The sequence below is a fragment of the Tamandua tetradactyla genome, chromosome 7, assembly GCF_023851605.1.
Source record: "Tamandua tetradactyla isolate mTamTet1 chromosome 7, mTamTet1.pri, whole genome shotgun sequence".
Classification (NCBI taxonomy): domain Eukaryota; kingdom Metazoa; phylum Chordata; class Mammalia; order Pilosa; family Myrmecophagidae; genus Tamandua; species Tamandua tetradactyla.
This window is the reverse complement of record NC_135333.1, coordinates 146,101,955-146,129,549: the sequence shown is the minus strand read 5'-3', so window position 1 is coordinate 146,129,549 and position 27,595 is coordinate 146,101,955. Positions and strand designations below refer to the sequence as shown.

General features: G+C 38.6%; 1 long non-coding RNA gene and 1 pseudogene across 1 annotated transcript; one reads left to right on the top strand and one right to left on the bottom strand.

Annotated features, from left to right (window-relative positions):
* Positions 1-19,560: 19,560 nt before the first annotated feature.
* LOC143690218 (uncharacterized) lies at positions 19,561-22,801 on the bottom strand. The gene is made up of 3 exons (XR_013179037.1): positions 22,714-22,801; positions 21,190-21,245; positions 19,561-19,745 (listed from the first exon to the last, which is right to left on the bottom strand). It is a non-coding gene; the product is annotated as an uncharacterized LOC143690218 (long non-coding RNA).
* Positions 22,802-22,951: 150 nt separating this feature from the next.
* Positions 22,952-24,204, top strand: LOC143690217 (serine/threonine-protein phosphatase 2A catalytic subunit beta isoform pseudogene; annotated as a pseudogene).
* The last annotated feature ends 3,391 nt before the right edge of the window (positions 24,205-27,595 follow it).

Sequence of the window (27,595 nt, the reverse complement as noted above, 5' to 3'; positions counted from 1 at the left end):
CTATCTTAGATTTGGAACCTTGGTGTAGGGTTTTATTTTATTTTTATTTTTGGACCCAATAAAATGTTATATGAAAGAATAATATTAATTTAAGAGACTCTGGGAGTCTGAGTAAAGTAGCTTTATATTAACTACAGGATAATATTAGGCTTGATACCCCCATAAGATTTTTTTAAAACTTGAGGTAGGTAGCTAGATTAAATAAATTTGCTACGTATATCAAATTTATCAACACTACACTTTTAAGGTTTACAAGATAGTATTTTTGTACCTTTTTTAAAAGCAATCCAGAGTTAAGCAGATAAAAACATGGTTCTAATCAACAACTGCATAGGAAAGATTACCCTGAACTAATTAATAACAGTGGCTATCAATATAAGTAAAAATATGCCTTGTCTAAGGTACAGTATACAGCACATACATCTGCACAGGGTACATGCATTTTAAATATAATAATACCACACTTAATATCTTCCACTAAATATTTTCGCTGAGAGCTACATTTTCAATGAAAACTCAAATTGATTCTCCCCTTGTTTCTGAACACTCTTCTTTTATTAATTTGGCTTCTTTGCTATCCCTTTTCTTGTTCTTTTCATGATATGACCATGTTAACCTCAGAGAATTTATGGTTCTTGAGGAGTGTTAAGAAGCAATCCCATAAATGAGAATATTGTGACTTTGTGACCAAATAGCCGTACTTAGCAATAGGAGACAAATAATTACTTTTGTATTCAGTACCCACTTCTTAATGTGGCTGTGTGGTATATAAAAATAATAATGATGGTGATGCAGTGATTCTTACTGTCAGGAAAAAAGAATCTGTTTCTTGCAAAGCAAACAATGGTAGTGAAGCTGCTGAACTAGATTTGGGTGTTTGGGGTAAATGAAGAAGCAACGGCAATCTTGAGTCTATCATTGTATAATTTAGCAAAAAAAAAAATTGTTAGTGATAACTGCGAAGGAAATGCAGCTTTGCGTTGGCACTGAGGAAGGTGTGGTGCCTACACTGTCCAGGGTTTGTGAAACCCTTACATTCTGGTACAAGAGTTGGGGGTATAACTTTTATACTTGAATCTACCTACCAAGTTTACATTTCTCAATTCCTTTTTTTGTAAGGTGCTATCTCTGTATTTAAATAACTTTGTTATGTAAAGCTGCTTTCTGTTTATCTTATTGCACTGCTAGTTTTATGTAGGTATTAATTTTATTGCTGCTTACTGCTTTTGTTTTCATATTATCTAGCTCTGCTTTTTTTCCCCATATAGCTATATTATCTATAGCTATATAGATAATATCTATATTATCTATAGCTATCTTATAACTTTACTGCACGTAAACTGTTTTTTTTTTTTTCTTTTAGAAAAATACTATGCTTTTTAAATAGCAATAAAAATTTATTCGTTTAATAATAGATGTTGGCTGTGTTTGTTGGTGGGTTTCGTGTGTGAACTGTTTTCAGTAAAACTATGAACTGGTTTAGCATAGTCAACAGGGCTCTGAAAAACGCAAGTCAAATCTGTTTGCCTGAATCGTCCACTGGTTCTCACACACTAAAGTGACTTCGTCAGAATCACACAGGAATTTGAGGGATGGGAGGGACAATGCTATTGAGCATCTCCTTCCCAGTGAACAGAATCTCTGTAGGTTTGGAGCTTCCGGATGATTCTGATGCTTATCCATTATAAGAATCAGACAAATGCAAACTTTTTGGTAGTATCCATAAGGTTAAATGCTTCTCCGTCAGCAAATGCCCACTTTTAGTTCAAGGCCAAATTCCATTGTCAACCCTTTTAAATTAACCTCTAAGCAGAATTAATCTAATTTTTCCTAGCTCATTGTATCGCCAGAAAATCATTTTTATTACACTGTGCCCTAAATTGTGAAGTACCAAAGAAAAAGACAGCTTTAAAATCCCAATTCCAAACCCCAGGCTTGGTACCCAGTAGGGACCCACCTCATGGTGAATGGGTATACTGTAGGATCCCTCATAACAGGACTTTCCAGTTACCATCATCAGTTACATTCAGCTGGTGCCTCCCTCATTTTACTCTGACCCTTTCTTTTCATCACATCATTTCTTTCTTTTCTCTACAGTCTCTAGCCTTCCCTCTCGTAAGACAGACATGAAAACTTTAGGATACACTTGCTTCTATGCATGCATCAGGTTTAGGATTTTATTACATCTGTTTTTATTGGCATATTACATTATAACAGTTCTGCTGTATTGCACATGCTTTGTCTTGGTTGTCTTTAAGGGTATGTGTTGAACAGGACTCACAAGGGAATCATTTTGTCTCCTGATGTCCCTTTAAGTCCTGTCAGTGGATGTAGCCCACTTGTTCTTGTATGAGAACTAGGTCAGGTGCCATGATTTCTCTGGTTACTATAAATAATAGAAGCTCTACAGTCATTTTAAGTTATAAAGTCAGTCAATTCATTACACAGAAGTGTCTGTTTCTCTTCCACAACTGAGCTTGCTATAGTTTAGGCACATATGATGGGAGAGGAGGACACAGTCTTTCTCTTCCCTGACTTCTTCACCCAGTGTGCTTTCCTAGATTTCTAGTCCCAGCGAGGTCAAAGCAGGGGCAATGGGAGATAAAGGGGTTTGCCCTGCACATCCTTCAACCTGTAGAATTGGCAGACTTTTTATCTGACTCACATGGAGGAAGCTTCAGAGGCCTCACCTTGAGCTTCCTTTGATGCTTGCAGGTAATGTATTTTTCTCCAGCTGCTGTTCTCCTTCAGCCTCTGGTTTCTGGCAGTCTTCTCCATATGGACCCTTGTGCAGGATTAAAAACAGCACCAAACTGACTCTAGCTCCCTTTAGCCAACAACTGATGCCCATTGTCCTGATTCTGGGAGAGAAGACCTACCCAAACTCACAGCAACCTCCCTTTTCTTCCACTACCAAAGCTACTGGTCCAACCTCTTCCAAATCCCTCAAGCTGGGGTCAGATGCCAGAACATGCCTGTGACTGCAGGAAAGAGATGAGAAGCAAGCAGCATCCCTCAACCTCCCCTTAGTGTCTCCAGGGTAGTGGAAGTAAGGAATCAGCATAATTCTCTAAAGAAATCCTCACAAAATCCATTTCTGTTTCCATTCCCTCAATTCTTATGGCTTTGTGGTGAGAGAATTCAGTAGCTATCTAACCGGTCGTAGAAAACTTCTGTCAAGTCCACACAGTCTAACATCTCCCTTAAAAATGTAGCATTTACTGTAACTAGGGGCTGCAGCTATTTAACATCCTATTAAAATAATTATATACTTCAGTTTTCCAGGCTATGTATTTTCCTATATGATTATTATGACACTTAATATCTCAAATTGATAAAAGTAATTTTGATAGGTATTAGTTTTTATTGTTAAGATCTGTTTCATTTATTCCGTGTCCTTTCTAACCTGAAAAAAGGTCTGAAATTAAGAGCTCATAAATAACTCTAAAATAGTTTTCTTCTTTTCATTCTCTTACATCTAAATCCTTTTTTTGTAAATGGTCTGGTTGTCTTCAATGTGACTGCCATTTCTATACAAACATCCATTCTTTCGCCAACTGTGCCCTGAAGAACTCAACTGTTAATGGATAATAAGAGTTGAATAAAAGTAACACTGATAAAACAAAATTAAACATGTAAATGTTTTTTTTTCAGTACAACATTTATCTAAGCCTTAAATATGCTAGAGGACATACCGTATATATACAATGGCATTTTAGTTTCCTAGTTGCTAAAACATACAATGGATTGGCTTAAGCCAATGAGTGGCTCACGGTTTCAGAGGCTAGAAAGTTTGCTTTCTCCCAGGGTCAGTGTCTTGTGGCTGGTTGGCAATCTTTGGGGTCCCTTGACTTTTCTATCACATGGCATTGCATTTTGCACTGCCTTCTCCTTTCTCTTCCAGGGTCATTGGCTTCCAGCTTCTGGCTGCTCCCAATGGCTTCTCTTTGTTCTTGTCCAATTTCCTTTGCTTATAAAGACCTCAGTCATATTGGATTAAGGCCCACCATCATTCAGTTAGGGCACACCTTAACTTATAACATCTTCAAAGGTCCTATTTATAAGTAGGTTCACCTCTACAGGACCAGGGGTTGGAGTCTGAACATGTCTTTTGTGGGAGAAATGATTCAATACCACACAAATGGTTTTTAAATACTCAATTGCAGGACCTCTTTTTTTTTTTCTCGGAGCATCTTATAAGACTTGGATTTGGCAGAAATTACTTTGAGAAACAAAGAATTAATCCACCGAACAACCCCCTAGAACTCTCCTACTCTTCACTGAAAAGAAAAAGATCAATATTAGCTTCTTATCAACAGAAGGCTTATGGGTTTATAACTATATTCAAAGTGTCTGGCACAAAATGCATCCAATAAAAAATGGGGCAAAAGAATATTTGATGGGTGAGTTACCATGAAAATAAAACCTTAACGGTTCCTTTTATTGCACAGTTGTAGGTACATAAATAAATAATTATTGCATAGCTTGTTGGCTTTTTTTTTCGGTTTAGAAGAATGGGCTCTATAGTGCCACAAAGGTTTTATAAAACAAATTTAGTCATGACAATCCTGCTTTTAAACTTTCAATGACATCCCACGCAGCATTTTCCTAACTTCTTTGCATGCCTTTCAACTCCTTCACAGTCTGATCCCAACTTGCCTTTCCATCTGTATTAGATACTGCCAATTGATCCTCAGCATCCATGCCCACTCCCTTTCTAAATTCTCCTCTTTATTACAAGGGCTAGAAACCTGGGAACTTCCCATATTCCCTTGCTACCAGATTCTAGATGTAGTGTGTCTAGATTCTAGATTCTAGTGTGTCAGTAAGACACACTCATGCCGGACTTGTAGACAGATCCCGCTGAAGATGTCTTCCTCCAACTGTAGAAGCAACTCAAACACAGATTGCAACAGATCAAGTTTTTGCAGTAACCATACTCTATCCCACTGCTAATCCAGGATTACGCAGCACACTTGATATTGGCAGTGAGTGCGTACTGTCCCCAACCATTAGGAGGAAACAGCATCCTCCCGACCTCTGGGTGGCAGCTATAGTGACATGTTCTAAACATAGCAGCTCCTGACTTCTGCTTCTTCATTTCAACAATTTTGTAAACACTTAATTCCCCTTGTTAAATCCTTTCCTGCTAGAAATCCCTAGAGTGTTTTCTAATTCCTACACAGAACCTAGCACTCTTAGCTCCTTCCATCCCTCCATCCTTCTCATCCACCCATCCCCAATCACTCCACTCTCATTGCTTACATCCTCCATATTCTTTTACGCATTCATGCCTTTTTGCTAGTCACTGCCTCTGCTGAAAATCCCTCATCCCAACTCCATTATCAGGTAATATCAAATGCATCTTCTAAAATCCTGTTCAAATGCCCTTTCCTCAGGAAAAAAGTGAGTTGTTTCCTCATCATACTGGGAAACCCTCCAAGGCAAGAATTGTGCTTTTTTTCATCTAGATCTCAGCACTGGGCTCAATGATTAATGAACAAATGGTCAAACAAGCTGAAAATGTGTACCTGTTAGTGCATTCAAAGTTACCAGGGTAACAATAGCGCTGATATGGATGAGGAAGACTCGGCAGGGGATGGATGTCAGGTAGACTTGGTCACCAAGGAAATCTATGTGGATACTAAAGGGATAATAGGGACAAAGATCAGAAGGGAAAATGTGCATCTCAGCCAATGGCAATTGGAACAGATAGGGACCGAGAACCAGTGTGCCCTTCCCCATGCCCTGAGGCCCTATAGGTGCTGGCAGAAGGGTAGGGCAGTGGTGAGATTGCTGCTGTGAGTCAGCATCCACTTCCTGCTTCCTTCACTTTGATAGGACCCTAATTTTGTGCATGTGTCACCCCCTCCCTTACACGGTTTCTGTGCTTCAGTTCCAGGGAAAGGTTTAAATGGAATAAAGGTAATCTCATCCCCCCTTGCCAGTAATAGGTGCAGAAATGGACATGTACCCCAATTTGGAGCACTAAGAACTGAGAAGAGATTTTCTGGGGAACTCTGAAAAAGTTCTTTCTTATTTCTCTGGAAGAGCTTCCAAAGAGTTGTTTTCTCTGTTTCTTTGATTGTATGAGACTATAATTTCTGCAGTCTGTGGATAATGCCAATAAAGTAAGGGATTTGAATGTAATTAAAAGGGGACATTTTGATTATATGTTACAAGAATAAATATTTTTAAAAAATCTATAGGACTGCACAACATTAACAGAGAAGTCTAAACTATGGACTATAGTTAATAGTATAATTATAATAATATTGTTTCATCAATTTTAACAAAACTACCTCAGTAATGCAATGTGTTAGTAATAGGTAAAACAGTGCATGTGAGGCGGGGTACATGGGAACCCTGTATTTTCTGCATAATTTTTTTGGAAAACTGCAACTTCTCCAATTAAAAAGATACTATTAAAAACATTAACAACCTAAATTTCCAACAATGTGTATAAATAAATTGTGATATGTTCACATAATGTACTACTATTGAATGGTTTAACTAGATAGCTAGGTCTGTCTGAATCAACATGAGGACGTGTGAAATATATAATATTGGTGGAAAAGTTGTAAAAGATATGTATATCTTACCTTATGTAAATGTTTAAAGCATTATGTAGTCAAAACGTAAAAGATTACTTCTAGACAGGAAAGTGTTTAAGAGAGAATGGTGGTATGTGAATAAAACTGTTTAAAAAATAAACAGAAAGATACAAGTGCTGGAGAAGATGTGGAGAGACAGAGAGAGATGTACCTATTCATTGTTCGTAGGGAAGTAGGATGGTGTAGCCCCTCTGGAGGGCAGTGTGGTGTTTCACAGAAGGCTAAGTACAGGGTTGCCATATGATCCTGCAACCCGTTATTAGGTATACAGTTGGAAGAACAGAAAGCAGGGACGCAAATAGACATTTGCACACTGGTGTCATGGTGACACTATTCATGATTTGCAATGGATGGAGGTGGCCTAAGGTACATCAACTGATGAATGGAAGAGTGAACTGTGGTGTATAAATAAGAAGGAATACTGAGCAGCTGGTGGGAATGTAAAATGTGCAGCCCCTGTGGAAAACAGTTTGGTGACTCCTCAGAAAGTATAGAATTACCATCTAATATAATCCCACTTCTAGGTATATACCCAAAAGAATTGAAAGCAGGGACTTGAACAGATATTTGCATACCAATGTTATTCACAATTGTCAAAAGGTAGAAGCAACAAAATTGCACCATTACTTTTTAGAATTTAATAATCATTGATCAACACATAGCTGTCATTTGATCAACCGTGTATCAAATATAAGTTTATATGTATAAACTAAAACCTTATGGTCACAGAAAAAAATTTAACTTTCATTTATATATTTATTTTTGTTATAGAGAAAGGGTGATCAAGAGAAGCCCCACAGGAAAAAAAATTACATTAAAATACAAATCTGTTGGCAAAATGGAATGCAAATATACTTTCAAAAAGGAAAAGGAATAATGTGAAAATTTCCCATTTAAAAGAGCTTGCTCCAACTCTGCAGATAAGCTCACTACCCTGCCCCCTACATGAGACATAACTCCCAGGGGTGTAAGCCTTCCTGGCAACGTGGGGCATGACTTCCAGGGATGAGCCTAGCTTGGGATTGACAAACGTGGGATTGACAATGCCTTCTTGACTTAAAGGGGGAAAAGAAATGAAACAAAATGAAGTTCCAGTGGCTAACAGATTTCAAATAGAGTCAAGAGGTCATTCTGGAGGTTACATTTATGCAAGCTTCAGCCAGATATTGCAAATCGCCACAGTATGCCAAGCCTCAACCAAGAATATTTCTGAAAACCCTAGAGAATACCCTGGGCTCTATCTAACACTCTATAAAAGTTTTATATGCTGACTTATTATATAAATATTTCTTTTTAGTTTCTAGTGTATTAGAATAGCCAGAAGGAAATACCTGATATTGTTGAATGGTAATCCAGTAGCCTTGATCTTTTATAATGATTGTATAATTATACATCTTCTATCCTGTGACCGTGTGATTATAGAAACCTTGTGGCTGACACTCCCTTTATCCAGCGTATGGGTAGATGAGTAATAAAATAAAGACATGCATGAAAAAAAAATAATAATAGGTTGGAAATATGGGGGAAAATGCTCCTGCATGAACTATGGACAGTAGTTACGGTTCTACTGTAATAATCTTTCATCAATTATAACAAATGCCATACTGCTAAAACATAGTAGAATCACACAAAAAAAAGTGTTATCGTCAATTGTAACAAATTTTCCACACCAACACCAAGTGCTGGAATTTCCAGGTGTATGGAAATCCTGTATTTTATGTATGATTGTTCTGTAAACCCACAACTTTTCTAATAAAATAATTTTTTAATTAAAAAAAGAAAAGAGCTTGCTCAATCAAAACCATGAGATACCATCTCATACCCACCAAAATGGCTACTATTTAAAAAAATTGAAAATAACAAATGTTGGAGAGGATGTGGAGAAACAGGAACACTCATTCATTGCTGGTGGGAATGTAAAATGTGCAGCCCCTGTGGAAAATGGTTTGGCAAATTCTCAGAAAGTATAGAATTACCATGTAATGCCACAATCCCACCTAGGTATATACCCAAAAGAACTGAAAGCAGGGACTTGAACAGATATTTGCATACCAATGTTATTCACAATTGTCAAAAGGTGGAAGCAACCAAACTATACATCAACAGATGAGTGGATAAACAAAATGTGATATGTACATATAATGGAATATTACTCAGCTTTAAAAAAGGAGTGAAGTTCTGACGCATGCTACAACATGGAACTTGAAGGCATGTTGAGTGAAATAAGCCAGATACAAAAGGATAAATCCCTTATGATCTCACTTATCTAAAATAAGCAGGATATGCAAATTTATAAAGTCAGAAATCAGAATCCAGGTTACCAAGTGCTATGTTAGGGAGAGGCCTGGGAAGTTAATGCTTAGTTGGTATAGACTTACGGGAAAGGTTTTTCATGGATGATGGTGATGGAGGGACAGCTTTGTGAATGTATGTAACACCACTGATTATCTATTTGAAACAGATAAAAAGGGAAATTTCAGGTTGTATATAAATTTACACATACACACACAAAAACCTTAGAACTGTACAACACAAATAGTGTACCCTAATGTAAACAGTGGGTAAATTAATAACATAACTGTAACAAAAGTGGCACATTAATGCAAAAAGATAGTAATAATAAGGAAAACTATATGTAAGAGGTGGGTATATCTGACTGTACTTCTTACGTCATTTTGTTTGCTCATGAAAATTTTAAATGGCTGATGGTGAGTATCAAACCCCTATGGTATTTAAATTCCATTGGCTTTACAAGAGTGATATAGTGGTGTTATTGCAAAATGTCAATGTTCATAAACCGTAAGAGACTACATTCCTTATAACCACTTAAATTTAGCACTAAAAAATCTATGTTACCTTAAAAATTTACCAGGAGGTGCACAGTTTTTTAAAAAAATTATTTTAGGGAGCACATGAGCAAAGATGTCTGGAGGCCACTACCACATGCCTTAGAGATCCAGGGTTTCTTTCTCATCCCTCACCTTTCAGCTCCCAGTATTCTCCCAGCATTGTCCACACGGTGGCAGCAGTGTCTGTGCAGCGTGACAGATTTCCAAAGCCCGACGATTTCTAAACCATCCTTGTATTTTAACTGTGATCAATATGAACAGTTTACATTTCCTTTGCATTAGAACAATGCCACTGTGCCTTCCACTGCTGAATTTCAAAATATTTTATTAAATTTCCTAATCATGTAAAAAATGAGCTATAAATACCAGAGCCATATACATCTCTTTTCACCCACCTGGAAATGACCCAAACATTAATTTCATTATTCATGCCCCTCCCTGCTTTTCTCTTCCGTAATGTTATGCAGTCTCTGCCCAACCCCCCGCCTCAGTTGCTAAGCAACGTTGATGCTTTGTTGTTGTTAAACACCATCAACTGCCCTCATCTTCTATAGTGAGAAAGTGGATGCAGTCCAAATTACCTCCTCTTCCAAAAAAAAACAGAACAGGATGCTTATGACTTATGCTAATAGTAAGGGCAAATGACATCTCAATGGATAAATGCAGGAAAAGGAAATAAGAAGACCTGAGCAACTCTGAAAATAGTACCTAAAGACTGTACCTAATAACTGTGTTAGATCTTATTAGATCTAATAAGATCATGGTTTTATCGAGCACTTATTATATACCAGGCACTGTGCAAAGTACTTAATATTCATTATTTCTTTCAATCTCCAAAATATCATGTTTTTCAATACTCAAGCCAAATTTTTAGGTTTTTTATACTTAACGATAATGCAATTTTTTGTAAGATTCTATCTAGTGGAAGGTAGGTTCTTCTCTTGTAAAAGGGAAGAAAGGGCTGTTGGAAATTGGAAGGTGGAACAGAAAACTAGCATAACCATTGCATCCTCATACTCGGGAAATCTGTTTAATTTTTTAAGTGTGAATTTAATTATCCAAATTAAAAGATTGCGGCCCATACAAGTTAAATGTTTTGCCTAAATCATAAAGCCAATATAAATAGAAAAATCTAGATTTTGCCAATTCATTATGGCATGTTGCCTACTACTCATATAGGAGTCACAATGTTATAGGTATAAGAAAACAGGGACCTAGATTGCAAGCTCTTATAGCAGATTTATATATATAACCTGGAATTTAGAGATCAGGTCAAGGTTAAAGTAATTCAGGACACAAGGGTAAGGAAGACATTGTTTATATTTTAGAACCACACATACTCTTTGAGACCAAAGGAAGAAAGGCTTACTTGGTCTAGAACCTAAATTTTCTGTAGCACATAATCTAACTCAACCCATCTGTATAGTTCATTTGAACAATGGAAACACAGGGAGCCCAGAATAAGAAAGAGGTTCTTTAATCCTGTATAGCTTAATGTAATGCCTAGATACATCCTAGAGTATATTAAGCAGATAAGCAAAAAGTATTGGTGGGCTGGCAATGGTGGCTCAGTGGCAGAGTTCTTGCCTGCTGTGCTGGAGACCTGCTTTCGATTCCCGGTGCTGGCCCATGCAAAAAAAAAAGGTACTGGCAAAGTCCCCTGACGGATAGAAAAAATACGGAATGATTAAACAGGGGATTTATCAGAGTATCCCCTGATACTGTGTTAAACTTTCTTGTGAAGCTTATATAGGTAGCGGAGAAGCTTAGCCTACCTACAGGTATGCCTAAGAGTTCTTCTAGACGAACTCTTTTGTTGCTCAGATGTGGTCTTACTCTCGCTAAGTCCACCTCAGCAAGTAAAATCATTGCCCTCCCCCGTAATAGGACATGACATCCAGGGGTGAAAGTCTCCCTGGTGGCATGGGAGATGATTTCCCAGCGATGAATCCAGACCTGGCACCATGGGATCAACAATTACATCCTGACCAAAAGGGGGGAAAAAGTGTAACTAATAAAGTATCAATGGAAGAGAGAGTTCAAACAGAATCGAGGCTATTCTGAGGGTTGCTCTTACACAAACTTCAGTTAGACATTGCTACCTATCACAACTTGCCAAACCCAAATCAGGATTATTCCTGCCAATCCTAAAGAACACCCAGGGCAATATATAAGCTTCCACAAGGGTTCCATGCACTAGAGTAACTTACCAGAAACCTTACCAGAAACAACCTCCAGATGGGTCCCTAGACCAGATAAGTCCTGACCTAGAGGGCCCAGCCTCTCCAGAACATCAGATAGTTCTATCTCCCTACTCATATTAATGACAGACCCTTCCAACATGAAAAGTTAGAATGGCCATAGCCCAAATGCCCCTAAGGAGAGGGATAGAAAGATCAAAGGTGATAGTGGAGTTATACAGAGAAGATAGAATTTATGATTGAGCATATGAATGCTCAATCATTAAATTGATATCTCTTTTAGCCTACAGTATCTTAGAACAGCTAGAAGTAAAAACCTAAAATTGTAGAATTGTAACCCATGTCAAATTCTGAAATATGTTCTACAACTAATTGTGGTGCTGTGCTTTGAAATTTATTGCTTTTTTGTATATATGTTATTTTTCACAAAAAAGAAAAAAAGTAGATTGTGATGATAAAATATTTAAGCCCTCCAGCCTCCTATATTCTGGAGCAGCCGGAAGGAAAAATCTGAGAAGATGGTATGGTAACCCTTGACAAACTCTGGGATCTGTCCTGTAACTACTTGTTGAAGAGTACTATGAAAATGATTGCTTTTTTCTTTCTTTGCTTTGTATATATGTTATATTATACAATAAAAGGGTTAAAAAATGTTGGAATTGCTTTCTTAGCTCATTAATTCTAAAATAAGTGTTCTTTGTCCAACATGTAAAAGTATGGCGAGAATTTCCATATAAAACTCTCACAGGCTCTTCTCTTGGCATGAATAGTCTGTCTGCAGTCTCTGAGAGCAGAGCTGGACCAACTTGTGTTTGAATCTTCTTTGTATAACCTGGGAAAGTCACATTCCCACTCTGGGCCAGTTTCTTCACTGTAAAAATGAAAATAAGTTGTATCTACCTCTCAGGGATGAATCTTAATGGTGTATATTAGTTGCAGTGTGTTAACAAATGGGCGTTAAAATATATAAGGGCTCAAACACCATAAAAGCTTTCTTCCCACTCACTCACATCGCACTTCAAGGCAAGCGTTCCCATTGGCAGCCCTCTCTCCTCCAGGATAGCAGGCTGACAGCAGGGCTCCCATGTTCAAAACGGGGTCCCGAGGTCATCCTGTGTATCATCTTTATCCAGGTAAGCTGGAAGCGGGAAAATGTGTGGAACAGCATGTTTGGGAGGCTTTTGTAAGTCAGATCTATCAGCTGGAACTCAGGCATACAGACACAGCAGCCCCAAGAGGCTGGGTGATATCACCTGGCAGAATGCCCTGAAAGAAGACCCAGAATTTTGATTACACCTACCAATCTCTGCCAAGGTTCATGCTTCTTTAATAATTTCTTATCACACACTTAGTAAGAGTTCAATAAGTGTCAGCTTCTTCCCTTCCTTCTTTTCTTGCATTTTACTTTTCTTTCTATCATCCATTTTTCTACATTGATAATATTTTTTATATTTATTTTAACCATGATCACAGTATTATAGGTCTTCAGCTGATTTTAGAACAGAAAAATATAAAAAAGCCAATTTTTATAGTAAACACCTTGTCAAGCTGGAATCAGTCTACTCACTAAATATCAGCTATTTTAATTGTGATTATAATTTTCTCTTTTCTATGAAACACAGAAAACTTGATTCATTCAATCACAAAATAAAGAAATATTCAAATACTGAACTCTATTCTACTTTTTAAATGTTCTAGAATATCTTTTTTTAAATCATTTAATATGTTTGTTTTTTCTGTCCACGTGAATTATTATCAACTCCTAAACAGTGTTATTCTGCTCTTTGTTTTGTTTTCCCTCCCCCACAGCAAACAACATACTTCCAGTATAGGTTTTTAACTGGACACTGCTCCCTGAGGTGACATCATTAATTTCAAAACCACTAGTTCCAAATGATTCCATGAAATGTTTTACTGGCCAGGCATGATTTCTCCATTAAGAATCTATTGGTCTGTCATACAAATGACAGATGCCTCAGAGCCAACAGAGGGAGCAGATGTAGATATTTGGAGAACAGTTGTGAGAACAGAGACACGAATGTTGGAAATGCTTGGAGCCCAATAGACATCACCATGAGATGTTAGCCAAGCCAGAACCTGGAGAGAGCCAAAGAAAGCCAAGAGATGAAAGCTGGGTCTGGAGAAGCAAAGTGAGGAATCCACACAGAAAAGAGGCTGAAAGCAATTAAGCCCAGGAGCAAGAGACCAGCAGATGCCAGCCATGTGACTTCCCAGCTGACAGAGCTGTTCCAGACCAATTGGCCTTTCTTGAGTGAAGGCGACCTCTTGTTGGTGCCTTAATTTGGACACTTTCACTTCTTTAGAACTGTAAAACTTGTAACCTATTAAATTCCCCTTTTAAAAAGCCATTCTAGTTCTGGCATATCACATTCCAGCAGCTTGCAAACTAACACGGACACAGAGAGCTCAAAGCTCAGAGAAGTTAGGCTCAGAGAGAGAAAACATACTAGTAGAAGCCAGAAGGACCCACAGGAGCTGAGAGAGCCATTTTGAAACCAATCCAAGAGAGAAGAGCCACAACGTCATCATGGGCCTTCCCATGTGACAGAGGAATCCTGGATGCCATCAGTTTTTCTTCAGTGAAGGTAGCCTCTTGTTGATGCCTTAGTTTGGACATGTGTATGGCCTTCAAACTGTAAATATGTTACCTAATAAATCCCCTTTGTAAAAGCCAGTCCATTTTTGGTGCATTGCATTCCAGCAGCTTTAATAAACCAAAACACCAGGTGCTGCTGCTGCTGCTGCTGCTGCTGCTGCTGCTGCTACCTGGTCACACTTTGAGAACCATTGTTCGAGAGAATAGCTAGTCGTGTGCTGAGATGTTCTCTGAATAGGGAAATAGCTCCCTGGATGATACAGGCTGCACAGGTGGGAGGCCTGATGCTCTCTACTGTTTACTCCAAGGGCCTTTGTACCACCCCTTTCTTTTGAACTACTTATACTTTGTTCCAAAAGACCAAAGTTTCCTGCACCCAGCCACAGTCAAACACAGTGAGATTGGGGACAATGACGTGAGAACATCAGTGGTTTAATATTTCCTTGGACTGTGGTGTCACGCCGGATGCCCTGCACCTAGGAGGAGTCTGCTAAATGCCCAGGGGCATGCTCTCAGATGATGGATGAAATCCAGTGAATCCCAGCACATGGCCTTGGGCTGGGCCAAAGGAAGAGCTGGCAAGGCTTCTCCCCAGCCCCATCTCATTCTATTCATCTTCAGAATTGAGATGCTCTGACCCATCCCAGAAATGACAAGAGAAGGCAGGTGGAAAATCAGATTCCATTCGGAAATGGGGATTTTATACAGGAAAATGAAGAAATCAATTCTGAGTGGACAGCCACTCACCCCAGTTCTGTACATAGTAGGTGTACATGAAATTTTGCTGAGCAACTGGCCTGAAGAGGGAACCTTAATATTAGACTTCCACAGATGGGACTATTTAAAGACCACATTGGGCCTAATCTTTCTTTTCCTTATCACATAAACCATACTAAAACTCAGTCAATTCCATCTTAAATCTAATCTGTTTTGCTATAACTCTTTATAATTTTCCTTTTGAAACCATTTAGCTATAAGTAATATTTAATGTATGATTGGCTGTGAATTCTTAGCAATTGTATATATTCGTGAATTTTTTATGAAGTGGAAAAACTCTAACCTCTATTAGTTTTAAATGGCATGACATGTGAATACTAAATTCAGCAATTAAGGAAGTTGACAAAATATTGTATTATGGGTGGATATGTAGTTAAACATCTGTTCATTGCAAAAAAATCTATTAGTCTGGCAAAAAATGAACAAAATAATGGACGAAAGTATATGAACATGCACTTAAAATAAAAAGGAAACACAAATAAAACTTGTTCTTAAACATATGTAAAAATACTGCCTCATTTTTAATAAAATAAATGCAAGTTAAACTACTGAGACCTTTTTTATACTCATCAGATTGCAAAGATTAGAAAGTTTGATAGTGTATACTGGGTTGAGGAGTAGGTCTAAAATATCAAGTTATTAGGGTTGGAAAGTTCTCTCAATGTTAGATTTGTTAAATTTTCTCGGTTTAAAATGAGAAACATGGACTGTGAAATGAGGTGGCTTGCCCAAGGTGACACAGGTAATGAATAGCAGGGCTGGGGCTGTTACGTTCCAGTCACACTAATGAATCCATGGGAGCTTAACAGCAGTGAGAAAATAATCCTGATTTCCTCAGAAGGCTGAGAAACGGTATCATGTTTGGTTGACATTGTTTATCAAATTAGCCGAACAATTTCAAGGCAAGAAAAAGGAATTAGGAGGGTTAAATTTTGAGGGGGAAATAAAATGAGAATTGGGGAGGATATAGCCCAGGTTGGGAAGAGGTGTTTAGAAAGACAAACTGAAGATTTTAGCACAGGGCAGGGTATAGGAATGGGGAAAGGTGAGGAAAGACTCTGGCAGGCAAAAATCAACATAAAGACTTTGGGCATCTAAAAGGAAGGGATTTTTAATCTTACTTATTAAACATGGGAGTTTATATAGCAACAATAAATCTCGGAAACTGGGTAGACAGATGTTCTCATACATTTAAAGAGGGGCTAATTAATGCTCAGAGAGGCAAAATGACTTGCCAAGGGAAGTAGAAGTTGTAGGACTTGAACCTGGATCTTTTGACTCCAAATCCACCAAGATTTCCACTTACATGCTATAATAAAAGAAGCAGTGAGTTACCAAAGATAAACTCCATCACGTCATGATTTCATCGTAATAGGCCATGGTAGATTGATTGTAAATATGTAGCCAATTCTCCATGTGACCCTCCTCAAGCCACAGCTGGTTGCAATATGACTGCAGTGCTTTCCATCAGCAGGTGGAATGCCTTTCCTCGCTCCTTAAATCTGTCTGGCCTGTGATTTGCTTTGGCTTACAGAGTGCATCAGAAGTAATGACGCATCAGTTCCAAACCAAGCCAGGACAAACCTCATATGCTTCAGCCTTCTCTCCTTTGGACCCCCACACTTACCATGAGAAAAACCTGGGCTAGCCAAGTGAAGATAAGAGACCACTTAAAGTAGAGTGGATACTAAACCATCCAGCTCCTAGCCAACAGAAAACATATGAACATGTCCAGCCACGATCATTCAAGTCCAGTTCAGATCAGCAGACCTGCCCAAATGACCTATATATTAGTGAAAAAAAAAAGGTTGTTGTTTTCAGCTGTTAACATTTTGAAGTTGTTTGTTATTCAGAATTTTCTGATACACAAATCTTGCATTCAGAGCAAGACTGAAGATCAAGCCAGCCCAACAATTTATAAAAATTCACCAAAATATCATAGGAATATACTGGAAATATGTGCTAACTAACTCTGGTTTCTTTAGCTTCCTCATGTAACTAGCAAAATGTATATAATTCCTGCATCTGCCAACACAGAAAATACCTGTTCTAGCTTCCTAACTGCTGGAATGCAACACACCAGAGATGGATTGGCTTTTAATAAAAGGGGATTTATTTAGTTAAAAATGTATAGTTCCTCAGAGGAAAGGCAGCTAACTTTCAACTTTACACAGGAAGGCACAGGGCGATCTCTGCTGGCCTTCCTTCCAGGCCTCTGGGTTCCAACAACTATCCCTGGGGTGATTCCTTTTTGCATCTCCAAAAGCCTGGGCTGAGCTGCAAGGGCTGAGATGAGGTATGCTGAGCTGCCTGGGCTGGGCTGCGTGGTGCTCTCTCATTTAAGCTTCCAGACAATTAAATCAAACATCATTCATTGCAGCAGGCATGCCTCCTAGCTGACTGCAGTTGTAATCAGCAACAGATGAGCTTCACATGCCATTGGCTTATGTCCATAGCAACAAAACTAGGCACCTTCACCTGGCCAAGTTGACACCTGAACCTAACTACCACAATACCCTTAAGTAAAAGAATAGAAATTATCCCTCTCAGTCAAACCACACTCCCATTAATAAATGCTGAACAGATGTCTAAGAAATGTTAACCCAAAAGGGTACCAAACAATTAGAATGCCCAAGGAGCCCTTATAATTTAGCTCTAGTTCAATCCTACCTGCTTTGCATGTAAATCATGGAGAAGAAAAATGCTTCTAGAGCAGTTTACTAATTGTCTTCATTTCCTTCGAAAATGATGATAATGAATGGCAAGAAGAATACATTTTTTAGTCTCGATATACAAATGACATTAGGGCTTTGCAGAGGTAAGATCAGGTCAAAACTAGATGGCTTCCTTCCTGAACAACTCATCCTGAATAACAGCCTGGCCCTTAAAAATGTCACTTCCAGACACCAACTCAACTTCAGACTCTGCTGAGTGTGGAGTTAGGAGGGTGAGATTTCAAAAAAAAACCAGGCAAAGTCATTTATGAGCTATGTGAAAGTGGAAATTCCATATGGTTTCTGACTTGTAAAAAGTAAAATAATATTTTTAAAAATTCTATCTTCTCCATTCAAAGTTGTTTTTTAAAAGTATAACCTTGTCTTGTGGTTACTCTCTAAAGGGAATAATTTTTAAATGTCTCCTTTGGAAATAAAAAAATATATTCAAGTTGAAAGTTTTTGTCTGTCAGCAAGTATTTCTACCTACTGTTTGCCAGCAGACTGTGGGTGCCATACAATTTACTGAAGGCATGTCTGCCTTTCTTCAGTCCTGTTTAGATAGAAAAAGGAGAGTGATTTTGAAGCTATATTTTAAAGCTTGTTAATATTAAAAACATTTAAATAGAATGTAAGAAACTAAGTTCACTTACACCAGAGTCCAATTATTACCCCCCATTTAACTTATGAGAAAGTGTTTTTCAGTGGTTAGGGAAATAGGTTTTAGATTCTAGTCCAAGCTCTGCATATACCAGCTGGGTGACCTCAATTTCCTCTTTCGTAAAATGGGGATAATACTTCTGTCACAGAGTGGTTTTTTAAGAAAGTGTGTTAGGCCTATAAAGAGCTAATATTTATTGTACAGGGCACCGCAATAAGCATGTGACATGGGTCATTTCATTTAAACTTCAGATGAGGAATTGGGGCTCAGAAGGGTTTCACGCCTAAGATACTATCACTTGTGAATGGCAGAGCTCATTTTTTAGCTCAAATGTGTCTGATTTGAAATTGCCTCCATTCTCTTCTTCTCCGTTTCTGCCAGGCTGTTACAGCCGAAGAAAAGGTTCTAAGGGATGGTTGAGCCAAGAGGGAAGAAGAGACTCACCATCTCACGAAAAGCTCTCACCATCTCTGACTCACCATCACATGAAGAGCTACATGCAAACCTTGCTCTGAATGTTGACTGAGAGAGAAATAAATTTCCATTGCATTTGCACCATTACATTTCAGGGTCTATTTATTACAGTACTTTGGTCTACTCCAACCAATACAGTTGACAAATACAGAATTAAAAACGAAATATGAAAAAAACAAACAAACAAATGAAATACGTTCATTGAATGAATAATGGAAACAATCTGTGATGGTCTAATACTCCCACCTCCACTACAGAAACACGGAGAGTCAATATAGCAAGAGGTTAAGAGCTTGGTCTTGATTTCAGAAAGACATAGTTCAAGCCCCAATTCTGCCACTGACTAACTATGGCACATTAGTGAGATAATGGGCCAATTATTTAACTTCTCTGAGTCTTGGTTAACCCAAGTGTAAAATGGGGATGACAATCAGCTAAAGTTTTTCAGGATTAATTGACATTACTATATAAAACATTCAGCCCAATTAACAGACTCTATAGCATTAAGAGTATTATCTGCCAGCAAACTGGGTGAGAATATTCCTGCCAACTGGTTAGACCGTCCCTATTCATGGGCAGACTTGCTGGTACATGGACATTTCTTCCTTTCCAAACTCTCTTTGTCCCCAGCTTACCTCCCTCACCTTCTTGCTCCCCGTAGCTCTTCCGACAGAACAGCAACATTAATTAGGTTATTGTCTTCTTTCACGTTCTGTCTGGATCTGATCAGATTTTCAGTCTTTGCCATTCTTTCTTTTGACCGTGACAATGCTTTTTGTTTTTATTTTAAAAAGTTATTCAGCCATCATGTCATTTGAGTTGTTTTACTACTGTAACCCTAAAAAAAAAGCAATAGTATTTCTCTTTTTCCAAGTTCTAATAGACCCTTTACTGTCACCCCCAAGGACTGATCACAGGTATTAAATTCTAGGTTCATATTGCCCACTCATATTTCTCCCTCATCAGTGGAGACCCAGATGAAGAAAGGGTATTTCCACAAGCCAACCTGGGTAGCCCATGGCATAACAGCAATTATCAGATTCATTTACAACTAAGTACTGTCTGTCACTAGAAAATAGCCCCATATGAATTTTCTAAACCAGCCAGACACTGTTGCCATCTGCGTGGTTCTGCATTACCTAGAAGTGAGGAAAGACATAAAATTGCCATCTGCCCTCATTTATCCTTATGAGATTAAAATCTCAGGATCAGCCCAACAAGCAGAGAGACAAGCTCAAAGGGTAGTACCTCCCCTCACTAGGCAGCTACAACCCTCAGGAGAACGTCCCTGCTCCTAAATTCCACTTTTTGCTAGGACCTTGGGGAGTGTTTGTAAAGCAGTCTGCATAGGAAGCAATGAAGTTAAATCATTTTTGTCATTCTCTTTACACTTCCTTTCCCCTACACACATCCCATGAGTGCTACACCTTTTCAGTGTCTTCACTCGTGTGGCATGCTCCAAAGACAAAATTCCCCTTCCTCTATGTGCATAACTATCGCCGTCACTGTTTAATTCTGTTTATTTTTACTTTGTGAGCTTTTGATATTTCTTGCAATGAATTAGATAGCACAATAAATTGTAGTGCTGATTATTCATTAAGGCAATCATGTTCTTATTCCACATTTTCAAGCTTTGTATAAAATCTCACTGTCTTCCCTTAGGTCTAGTCACCATGGTTATAACCAGACTTCCAAGTTCATGAAAATCTTCCCTAACACATTAAATTGCACTCTAGTCCACTGTTTCTTACTTGACTAAATTGGCATTATAATTGGCTATAGCTGTATTGCTATTACAGTATTTCCTGGAATATCTTCAACATTTACTTTATTGCAAAATATTACAAACCACATTGTGTTTACAGTAATACTTAGCTAGTACTTTAACTCCACCATGCCTGGTATAACTAAACTTTTTCCTCCTTTTCTACTATTTGAATGCTCTTCAGTATCTGAAGGAGAAGGGAAGGTAGAGTTATTCAAACAAATGTTTATAAATCCTTGGAAAATGTTCATAATTTACTTTTCTTCTGAATATCAGCTAAGCTAAAGTTTCACTGGAATCTACCAAATCCATAGGAATTTAGATTAATGTGTATATCTCTCTCTTCTTCAGCAATTTCTTAATGCTATAGATTAGAAGTTGGCAAACTACAACCTGCAGGCCAAATCCAACCTGTAGCCTTGTTCCAACCCAGCTCTTGAAGGGCTGGGGTTCGTGCAGCCCCAAGACCAAAGAACACATCTGGTACAGAGTAGACATGAGTTTTATTAGGACTTACGGACAGGAGAAGATCTTTCCCAGTGGCGGCTGTCCAGACAATATGAAACCAGCAATCTGGAAAATATGAAAACAGTGCTCTGGAAAATATGAAAGCAGCACTCCACAAACGCAGGGGGTGCAAAGGGCAGCTTATAAGGGTTTAGGACCAAGACATTCCATAGAGTGTGAGAAGAGAGTTTCAGCAGGGTCTCCTGATGCAAAAGATTTGCTATTGACAGTAACCAGGGAAGAGGAGTTTTAATGCTTTACAAGGTAAGTGGGTTATGATACCATCTGTATATTCTTTCCTCCTTGAGGAGGTCTGTTAACCGTTAACTTCTGTCCCCGTCAGTGTAGGTGGTTATGTGCAGTAACTTACTCTCTGCATGGAGGGGGAGCCCCTGTGTCTCCACAAGCTGTTTTTGTAAAAAAAAAAGTTTTATTGGAACATCATATCTACTCGTTTATATATTTTCTATTGGTGCTTTCACACCACAACAGCCAATCAATGGGTCTGGAAAGTTAAAATATTTACTTTTTACAGAAAAAGTTTACTTATTCTTACTGTAGATGAAAGTCTTTAAGTAAATTAATTTATATTTGCGGGGGTGAGAACAGGATAAAGGAGATGATTTCCATGTGATTTAAATATAATTTTATATTTAGGATTTCCTTTTTATTCATGTTTTGGCTGTGAAGTCCTAAGACTACTTCTATGTTTTACATGGAGAAAAACCAAGTTGTCAATGCATTTGATGCCCAGAAAAATTTAAATACACGTAAAGATGAGGTAAACTATTTTTGAGACTAGTAAGCTATGTGCGCATGAGAATTGAGATAAGGAAGAAAGAATTCTAAACTAAGAAAGTATATTCTTTCACGGCTCAGCTATTTTACCATAGCAAACAGAAGAAGACTTTTTCTTCTATCGACTCTCAGAAGCCATACATTGATCACTTTTTCCCAACGGCTGCACTCTCTACTTAGAACACTATTGCCCCAAGGCTCATGTGGCCTACTCCCTCATTTCCTTTAGAGCTATGCTCAAACCTTCCCGACACCCCGTTATAAAACATACGTATACACACACACACACACACACACACACAACCTATGCCCAGTTTCTCAGCAGCCTCTTTACTCTGTTATTTCTTTCTAGCGCTTGTATTTGTTCATTAGCACCTTCACCCACTAGAACGTCAGCTCTGCAAGGTGAGGTGCTTTGTTCACTGATGTATCCTCAATTTTCGCGTTTATGAAGAGGCAGCGTTAATGGTCCTGGATTCAAATTTTGGAGGCAGTGTCTACTAACTGTGTGAACCTGGGCTAGTTAATCTCTCCGAGCCTAAATGGCCTCACCTGTAAAGCAGAAATCAGAAACCCAGTAATAACGTATGCCCAACATACTGTGGCTTCTAATAGAATATTACTGTTAATATGGAAAAGTGAGCCGTGAAACTTGAGGAATTTCACTGTTCACTCTTCACCTTCTGGAGTGTATACAGGCCGTAGTGACTTCATAATTGAGACGTGTGAAACCGACCTTCAAAAATAACTTTCCGGGAGGGGGCGATTGCTGCAGCCACTGTGTGTGCAGAGCTGCGCGGAGGGCGCACGCGGCACTTGCCACCCCTTCCGCGCGCTGGTCACCGCCTCCTCGTGCGCGCGGCCGCGCTGGGAGGGTGGGGCTCCTCGGGGCCGAGCGCGCGGAGCTGCCCCCTGGGCTTGGGCGGGGCGCGAGGCCCAGGACCGCCCTCCCCCCTCCTTCCTGTGTTGCCTGGAGCTGGCGGAGGCCCTGAGGGCCCGCAGCCGGGAGGAAGGGCGTTGGGCAGCCACCGACGACAAGGCCCTCACCCCGGAGCTGGACCGGTGGGGTCAAGCAGCTGGGCAGATGTAAACAGCTTAACCCGACCCAAGTGCGGACCCTGTGTGAAAAGGCTGAGGAAATGTTAACAAAACAATCAGATGTTCAAGACGTTCGTTGCCTGGTTACCATCTGTGGAGATGTTCATGGTCAATTCCATGGTCTTATGGAACTCTTTAGAACTGGTGGGAAATCACCAGACACAAATTCTATTCGTGGTCCACTCTGTCGACAGAGGTTATTATTCAGTGGAGACTGGCACTTTTCCTGTGGCATTAAAGGTGCGTTATTCAGAACGCATTACAGTATTGAAAGGAAACATGACGCCAACAAATTACCCAAGTCTATGGATTTTATGATGACTGTCCACAAAAGTACAGAAATGCCAATGTTTGGAAATACTCCACAGATCTATTTGATTACCTTCCATTTACAACTTTAGTAGATGGACAGATATTCTGCCTCCATGGTGACCGGACTCCATCCATAGATAGCCTGGATCGTGTGAGAGCCCTGGATGGTTTACAAGAAATTCCACATGAGAGCCCAATGTGTGATTTGTTATGGTCGGGTCCAGATGATCGTGGTTGGTTGGGCATGTCTCACAGGGTGCTGGCTACACATTTCACCAAGACATTTATGAACGGTTTAACCATGCCGATGGTCTCACACTGGTTTCTCGGGCTCACCAACTTAAAATGGAGACATACAATTGGTATCATGATCGTAATGTGGTTACTACCTCCACTGCACCCTAGTATTGTCACTGTTGTGGGAACCAGGCTGCTATCGTGGATTTAGATGAAACTTTAAAATACTCCTTCCTTCAGTTTGACCCAGCGCCTCACCTTGGAGAGCCTCATGTTGCCCGGCGCACCCCAGATTACTTCCTGCAAATTGCTCCTCAGGAAACCTGCCTTTGTATATGGAAGCATACCTGGCCTTTAAATATATATAAATATATATGTACATATATATACACACACATATGCTCACAAAAGCAACAGTAATCTATGTTTCTGTAACAAATGGGGATCTGATGTGGCATTAAAGACATCATGGACCAAAATGTGCCATACTAATGATGAGCATTTAATACATTTTGAGACTGAAATTCAGTACCAAACTATGTTCTAGGTCAACTTGACACTTCGTTGTATTTATAGTAACCAGTTTTTATGGATTATTCTAACAAGAATGGAAAATAACTTCTTTCTCTCCTTTTGCACTTACTTGAAAATTTTAGTTATACTGTTTTACTGACATGGATTAATTGAGTTGGAATTTTATTTTTAAGGCAAATTCCCACAAGCTAACTTCCACTTAATCCATTATCACCTTTGTTTTATAGAAATGTGTAATAAACTGAAGAAAAGAATCTTCTTGGGAATGTATTGCCATAAAATTTAAAGAGATTTCCCTTCATTTAAACTAAATTAGTACTTTATGTTACTCTGCATATTTGTATATTTGTCACGACAGTACTTGCATCCTATTTGGTGTACTGAGGAAATAAACTTTCCATTTTAAACAGTTTAAAAAAAGTACCTTTTCACACTCAAAAATATGCAGTATATCCAGGTGTCTTAATCAGAATATCTTTGAGGAAATAAAGAGAAAACTACTCAAATTATCTTAAATTGAATGGAGATATTTTTAAAGTAGGTAATACTATGATACCCAAGGGCAAGGAATTTAGCCAGGTCTCAGAAGTTTCTATCTGTGAACAAGAGCTATCAAGAACCAAAACATCTTTTCTCTTTCTTCTCTCTTCTCTCATTTACTCCTCCCTCCTTCCTTTTATTTCTACTTCTGTCTCATGTGGATTTCTCTGAAGCTAAATACTAACTTTTCTCTGTTTCCACAGACTTAATGACAGTCTAAGCCTGCTGTGTCCTGGCACCACATGACTTTTTAGTTGAACTGTCCAACAACAAACTAGAGCTGTGTCTCTTCAAGTGTGATCTGCAGCAGAATCTCATGGAGGTGCTTATTTAAAATGGACATTTCTGGGACCTGTCAGAAGTGGAACACTAGAATCTTACATTTTTAACAAACTGTTTTCATGATCCTATCCACCTGAAATTTGGAAACCATGGAACTAGAGTTTGAGTCCTCATTCCAAATTGCGGATGATAGTTTCTGATTGTCACAGGGGCCCAAATCTGAGATAGTGGATCGGTCCTCAGAAATAAGGAATGAGCTCTGGTAAAGTTATAACTGACCCGAAACACCCAGGAAGTTGGAGAATGGACCCCCGGGATGCTGCCATGGAAAAGCATGAACCTTACACACCAGCAGGAACAGGTGAGAACCACAGGAGAATGGCTTCTGCCTTACTTTCACATTTCAAGTCTCTTTTGGGTGCATGCATTCATACAAAATTCTAGCTGCAAAGGAATTTAGAATATGTAGTTCTAACTTCTCAACCTTTCTAAGCAGAAGAAAGAGTGGAATGGAGGTTAACTATTATGCAAAGATGGCAGTCGTCACACTGTATATACTTAAGGGGCATGATTCATGAAATTTGAGTCACCATTTTATATTTTTACTAACTTCCTGTTTAGAAGAGAAAAAGAAAACCATGTTTAAAAGTATTTGGATATTTCAGTACACTGTTATGATTTTTCCATTTGGCCAATTTGCTGTAAAATCACTGGATTCAGACATACAATCCAAATGTCAGCCAGAAACCTTCTAGCCTCCAAAATACCAAAGTAAAATTGGTCCAAACCCCAACCTTAGATACTACAACTTGTGGAAACATAGATCCCACCCTAAGATTTCTGTGGATTCCACATGGACTTATGCTCTCCGTCAACCTAGCCTGAAGACTGCTAGTCCCACACACGCTCTCTTTCTCCTGTGCCGTTTTTTTAATCTAAATGAAAATCTCAAATCTTTCTATAATTCCACAGAATTCCACTCACAGATTATTTTTAAGGTTAGTAGGTTTTATTGACAACTATGCAACACTATAAACAACTTTGAACAATAGACATTGTAGATTCTAAGAGAACCTCTAGCCACTCCACTCTGTTATCTATTCTCTAGAGCAGGAGGGAAAAAACTCTCCTTATCTCATCCAGAATGGTTTAGTCTTCATTACACCATAGAAATGTGATTGTCTGGAAGTAACAGAAACCAGATTTCGGTGACTTTAACTAATAGGGGTTTATTTTTCTCACATACCAAAAAGTACAGAGGTATGCAGTCTAGGGCTAATACAATTTCTCAGTAATTCCATCCGAGTCCCAGGCTCTTCCAATCTTTCTGTTCCATATTCTTAGATGTTATCATTTGTTCTCATGCCAATGGCTTCCTGCACTTCTAAGCATCAAATTCTCTTTCCAAACAGGAAAGAGGAAAAGTGCGTAGATAAAATGCTGTGGCATTTCCCCCTGATTGGTGGTGGTGGGAAGCTTTCCAAGAAGCCCCACACAGCAGACTTCTACTTACATTTCACCGGACAGGACTCTGGATTACTTGGTCCCCAAGATCAATCACTGGAGTGGAGGAATGAGAATGCCAATATTGATTTAAACCAATACTGTTTTATTTCCTGAGGCACAAATTCCCAGAATGAAGGGACCATTACCACTCCACCTTCTGTAATAGATACAAATCGTACCTACCACAGGCCTATGCCCTCTAAAGATCTTAGAACTTTATTGTTTATTTTAGTTGCTTCTCGAGGCATTTTTCCAAGCAATGTCAGTTTCCTCTGTGGAAGGAATTTTCATTTCACTTGTTAAAAATAACATTTTAAAAATAGCTTTATGCATAATATTACATATAGAATTCTTCTTTTAAAACAATATGCTCTTTTAAGACTTGGCTGATTGTTTTAATAAATAACATTTCCTGTTGGCTAAAATGTAAACTACTCCTTGATTATTTTCTAAGTGATTCCAAGACTCAAAATCAGATAAATGATGACAATGATATTCATTATATCTTCTTAAATATCATGAGTCATATCATAGACAAAATTTTAGAAACTAAAAGTGTTAGATTTTTTTGTTAGATTTTTAAATATCTAATAATTGCCAAGCACATGACAGTTGATGTGCTAATGCAGAGATAAAATAACTAACAAACATTTAAGGAATTATAATGAGCCTGTGTATTACCAGACACTGTAATAAGCATTTTTATGCTCTATTATATTTAATTCTCATGACTCATCATTTTATGGATGAACAGTCTGAGATTCAGGAATGTGAAGGGAGTTGCAAAAGGGACACAAATACCATGTCTGGTGATCCTAATTCCAAAACTTTAAGCTGTACATCCAGGGACATGGAGCTACCAAAATTCAAAAGCATCCAAGCTATAGTCCCTGTTTTAGTTTGCTACCTGCCAGAATACAATATACCAGAAACAGAATGACTTTTAAAAGGGGGAATTTAATAAATTGCTAACTACAGTTCTAAGGCTGAGAAAATGTCTCCATAAAACAAGTCTATAGAAATGTCCAATCAAAGGCATCCAGGGAAAAATACCTTGATCAAGAAGGCCAGTGAAGTTCAGGGTTTCTCTCTCAAGTGAGAAGGCACAT